At 36.2% G+C, this 5997-nt stretch overlaps 1 non-coding gene across 1 annotated transcript; it reads right to left on the bottom strand.

Annotated features, from left to right (window-relative positions):
• Positions 1–744: 744 nt before the first annotated feature.
• LOC111751355 (U6atac minor spliceosomal RNA) lies at positions 745–870 on the bottom strand. The gene has a single exon (XR_002786436.1). It is a non-coding gene; the product is annotated as a U6atac minor spliceosomal RNA (small nuclear RNA).
• Positions 871–5997: the final 5127 nt, after the last annotated feature.

Below are 5997 nucleotides of genomic sequence, written 5' to 3'. Positions count from 1 at the left end.
AATTCATTGGTTTCTAGGGCATGTTGTAAACACATCCTAAAATTGAATACTACATAGCAAAACTTCATAAGGCATAGTATAATTGTCTTTTAATTGTTTTTATACATTTTTATATCAGTGATTCATTATCACATTATCAATTTCATGTAAAATGAGATACGCAAAATTACTCTAATTACTCTTTGAAGATCTATTTTTCTAAATGCATATGCCGTATTTTTACACAAATAAGGTGCACCTTCTGCCTTTATTTGATGTCCATGCCCTCCTCCAACGAGGTATTTTCATAAGCATGCTATGCTAATATTTTTTTACAGAAACATGTGGAAGAGGATTGGCACGACTGCTTGTGAGGGTGCCTTGTGAGCATAGGGCACAGCCAGCAAACAAATGCAGAAGGCACATGCTATTTGCATAAAATATAGTAGTTTGTCTGGACAATGAATTAGATTTTAATATGAACTAAATGGTATATTTAAGCCTGTGTCTAAATGGAATAAAATTACCCAGCGCAAAGTGTTATACTAAGTAAATAATTATTTGTTGTTGATTATGAATGCAATTATCAAAATGACACAGGCCACAAACATTCTATGTAAAGTATGAAATTGTTGCTATCAAGTCAATCCTGACTCATAGCTACCCTATTAGACAAAGTAGGACTGTTTCTAAGGAGTGGCTGGTGGATTCAAACTGCCAACCTTTTGATTAACAGCCAAAATTTAACCACTGTGTCACCAGGACTCCAAACTGTGGTTAGATGCCAGGAAGTAGGTGGCAATGCCTTAACCAAATGCGTGTTGTAAGGCCTAAGAGCCTCTTCCATCCTTGTTAAAGGGAGTGCTAACCTTCTCTCATTTCATACAACACAAAGTATGGTAAAGAGTTTAAAATGTAATCCCAACACAAAGGTTTTTCTGTTTTCTGTTTTTTCCTATATGAACGAAAGCAATTTTCTCTGAGTGTCCCAAACAGTCTGACATTTGGGCAATACCAATGGGATGAGAGACCAAACTAGAACTTCAAAGTAATTGATCACTCTGTTTTAATTTTGTCACCTGCAAATTAATTCAGTCTTCCAAGTATGGCTATTTTGACTGCTACTCTTTCAATTTTTGCAATGTGGCAACTGGGCTCAAAAGAAACTGTGCATACTTGTTTATGGGACATTCAGTGCCCTTGTCATACTTAGGTTCTGACAAGCTTCCACTGAGGGATCTTGTTTTGGGTCTTTGGGTATCGGACTCTCTTTCCAATGACATTTCTCTTCTTCTTTATTTTCTTTACTTAGGTGATACACGAGGACTACTAACAGCTAATTTCTTTTTAAGATTTATTGTTTCCACTGTCCACATCATTCTACTGAAATCAAGATAACCTCTTTCTGATTGCAAAATCCAAATGAGAATCTCTAGTTCTTATCGTGTTGACTTTCAGTAATCTCAGTAAAATGCATGCATGTGCAGTATAAATTATAATTTTATTAAAGAAAGTTTTTTATAAAATGTTCATAAGTCAATTTGTATTGCATTACATAATATGGTAATTAAATTAATTTAGTCTTATTTTGTGCTGTGAACAATGTGTTTTTTCACATTTATTTTGGAAAACATATTGCCATTCTTCAAGTGTAAAAATAACATGCATTTGCAGTCTAAGATAAACAGTGGTTAATAAAAGCAGCTTTATATGTGTTTCATTTTTTTATCTTTATAGAATATAGACATTTCAACTAGAAATGCAATCATTTTCTGGAAAAAAAATGTGATGTTTAATTTTAAATGAGAAAGTCACATCCTTTCTTTTCATGCTGAACAAAAACCAGCCTTTCTAAGTGCATGACAGTATTAACTTCTTTAGTTTGCAAGTTATGTGTGAAGCTATAAGTGATTTATTCTCTATTTTATCATGGACTCACAAGTGAAAGAAATAAAGTTATTCTAGGAAGTGATATGTAAAGCAGCTAAATTATGAATACATAGAAATGAAATTTTGTAAAGTTGTTACCTGTCTAGTTGTATTATAGAATTACATCTATAATTAGTTTGGGTTTTTTCTCCTCTATGGTGTCCTGGATCTATTACTGCTTACCCTGTAATGTGTTTTTCCAACAGCCATTGTCCCAGTTGTTAAGTATCAGACGAAATTGTGTAGTAAAGCACAGTTCGACACAAATCTACAAGGTAAGAAAAGCAGGATTCCATGATGGAAGAACCTCTGAGGTAAATTTCAGGGATTGAGTATGCCCAGAACATAGCTTACTCTAGATTTTACAACTAATAAGCCACAATGTCAGTACTCAAAGATTCAACACTCTAAGCATCCATTTACAAATAGTAATGTAACATTCCGTGTGCAAAGCATTATTGATTATGGACTCACATCTTTTCTTGAGGAAAGTAAAAAGAAATAATTGTAGCAATAACACATTCAGTGCCTATTTTTTTCATTGAATAACATGAATAACATTTTTTGTTGCCATGAATGCAGTCTATAAACACTTTCCACAAAGTGATTTGATAAGAGAAAAATTATTTAGATCAAATTGTTTTGTAAATAAATAATAGCTATGCAAAAATGCATTTTTCTCTTGTCTTTCATCAACTCATCTTGATGAGTTCATGTTATAAATACAACATATACTTCATTGAAGAGGAATCTCATTTTGTTGCAGAAAATTTTTGTTATAGATCTGGGAATAAAATAAAATGTTGTAAAAGCTACAGGTATACTTTGTAATATTATATTTCCCCTCACTTTTCTAGAAATAATTCTTAGCCCAATTATTCACACATGATAAATAAAAATTATAAGGCTCTGACATGGCCCCTGGACCCTCTGTTAGCCCCAAATGAAAACCATTCCTGAAGCCAACTCTTTAGATACAGATTAGATTGGACTATAAAACGTAAAATGATACTCGTGAAGAGTGTGCTTCTTAGCTCAAGTATATATTTGAGACTAAATGGGTAGCTCCTGTCCAGATGCAAGATGAGAAGGCAGAAAGGGACACGAGGTGGTTGAATGGACACAGGAAATCCGGAATGGAAAGGAGAAGTGTGCTCTCACATTATAGGCAGAACAACTAGGGTCACGTAACAATGTGTGTATAAATTTTTGTATGAGAAATTAACTTGAACTGTAAACTTTCACTTAAAGCACAATAAAAAAAAAAGAGTTATAAGTCCCTGAAAATTCCTGTCAATGTTAACTCTAATCTATTGTTCATATATATAATATTCATTATAGTCTATGACTACATCTATGTGATAATTTATTAAGCAACCAAATTAAAAATAAATATATAAACAAACACTTGGAGGAAGAAACAATGTGTAGAACGAGTGGTGTGTATATTCTGAATATAAACCAGAACCAAACCAAACTTGTTGCCGCCAAGTTGATTCTGACTCCAGCGACCCTACAGGACAGGGTAGACATGCCCCATAGGGTTTCCAAGGCTGTAATTTTTTCAGAAGCAGATTGTCGCATCTGTCTCCCACTGAGCAACTGGTGGGTTTGGACCACAAACCTTTCAGTTACCAGGGAAGTGCTTAACCACTATACAACCACGGCTCCTAAAAATCACATAAATATATTGTTGTTGCTGCTGTTAGGTGCCTTCAAGTTGGTTCCAACTTATAGCCACCCTATATTCAATGGAACAAAACACTGCCTAGTTCTACACCATCCTCATAATTGTTACTATGTTTAAGCACATCGTTGCACCCACTGTGTTAATCCATCTCACAAAAGGTCTTCCTCTTTTTCTCTTACCCTATACTTTACCAAGAATGATGTCCTTCTCCAGGGACTGCTACCTCCTGATAACATGTCCTAAGTATGTGAGACAAAGTCTCACTTCATTCTGGCTGTACTTCTTCAAAGACAGATCTGTTTGTTCTTCTGGAAGTCCATGGTATATTCAATATTCTTTGTCAACACCATAATTTAAAGGGATCAACCCTCCTTTCATCTTCGTGGTTTATTGTTTAGCCCTCAAATGTATATGAGAAGATTAAAAATACCATGGCGTTGGTCAGGTGCACCTTAGTCCCATAGTCCTTAAATTGACATCTTTGCTTTTTTTTTTAAATAATTTTTATAGTGTTTTAAGTGAAAGTTTATAAATCAAGTCAGTCTCTCACATGAAAACTTACATACACCTTGATACATACTCCCAATTACTCTCCCCCTAATGAGACATCCCACTCCCTCCCTCCACTCTCTCTTCTCGTGTCCATTTCGCCAGCTTTTAACCCCCTCTACCCTCTCATCTCCCCTCCAGGCAGGAGATGCCAACATAATCTCAAGTGTCCACCTGATCCAAGAAGCTCATTCCTCACCAGCATCCCTCCCCAACCCATTATCCAGTCCAATCCATGTCTGAAAAGTTGGCTTTGGGAATGGTTCCCGTGCTGGGCCAACAGAAGGTCTGGGGGCCATGACCATCAGGGTCCTTCTAGACTCAGTCAGTCCATTAAGTCTGGTCTTTTTATGAGAATTTGGGGTCTGCATCCCACTGCTCTCCTGCTCCCCCAGAGGTTCTCAGTTGTGTTCCCTCTCAAGGCATTCATTGGTTATAGCCAGGCACCATTTAGTTCTTCTGGTCTCAGGGTGATGCAGTCTTTGGTTCACGTGGCCCTTTCTGTCTCTTGGGCTCATAAATACCTTGTGTCCCTGGTGTTCTTCATTCTCCTTTAATCCAGGTGGGTTGAGACTCACTGATGCATCTTAGATGGCTGCTTGCTAGCATTTAAGACCCCAGACACCGCTCTTCAAAGTGGAATGCAGAATGTTTTCCTAATAGATTTTATTATGCCAATTGACTTAGTTGTCCCCCGAAACCCTGGTCCCCACCCCCTGCCCCTGCTACGCTGATCTTCGAAGCATCCAGTTTATTCAGGAAACTTCTTTGCTTTTGGTTTAGTCCAGTTGTGCTGACCTCCCCTGTACTGTGTGTTGTCTTTCTCATTACCTAAAGTAGTTCTTATCTACTATCTAATTAGTGAGTACTCCTCTCCACCTTCCCTCCCTACCCCCTCTCGTAAATGTAAAAGAAAGTTTTCTTCTCATTTTAAACTATTTCTCAAGTTCTTACAATAGTGGTCTTATACAATATTTGTCCTTTTCAACTGACTAATTTCACTCAGCATAATGCCTTCCAGGTTCTTCCATGTTATGAAATATTTCACAGATTCATCACTGTGCTTTATCAATGTGTAGTATACCATTGTGTGAATATACCATAATTTATTTATCCATTCATCTGTTGATGGGCACCTTGGTTGCTTCCATATTTTTGCTATTCTAAACAGTGCTGCAATAAACATGAGTGTCCATATATCTGTTTGTGTAAAAGCTCTTATTTCTCTAGGATATATTCCAAGGTGTGGAATTGCTGGATTGTATTTTTTTTTTTTTATGGTAGTTCTATTTCTAGCTTTTTAAGGAAGCACCAAATCGATTTCCGAAGTGATTGTACCATTTTACATTCCCACCAGCAATATATAAGTGTTCCAATCTCTCCACAGCCTCTCCAACATTTATTATTTTGTGTTTTTTGGGTTAATGCCAGCCTTGTTGGAGTGAGATGAAATCTCATTGTAGTTTTGATCTGCATTTCTCTATTGGCTAATAATCCTGAACATTTCCTCATATATCTGTTAGATACCTGAATGTCTTCTTTAGTGAAGTGTCTGTTTATATCTTTTGCCCATTTTTTAATTGGGTTATTTGTCTTTTTGTAGTTGAGTTTTTACAGTATCTTGTAGATTTTACAGATCAGGCACTGATCAGAAATGCCATAGCTAAAGACTTTTTCCCAGTCTGTGGGTAGTCTTTTTCCTCTTTTGGTGAAGTCTTTGGATGAGCATAGGTGTTTGATTTTTCAGAGCTTCCAGTTATCTAGTTTTTCTTCTGCATTCTTAATAATGTTTTGTATACTGTTTATGCCATGTACCAGGGCTCCTCATGTTTTCCCCATTTTTTCTTCCA

Source organism: Loxodonta africana, chromosome 17 (genome assembly GCF_030014295.1).
Source record: "Loxodonta africana isolate mLoxAfr1 chromosome 17, mLoxAfr1.hap2, whole genome shotgun sequence".
NCBI classification, from domain to species: Eukaryota; Metazoa; Chordata; class Mammalia; order Proboscidea; family Elephantidae; genus Loxodonta; species Loxodonta africana.
The sequence above is the reverse complement of the archived record's forward strand: the minus strand, read 5'-3'. Positions and strand labels throughout refer to the sequence as shown.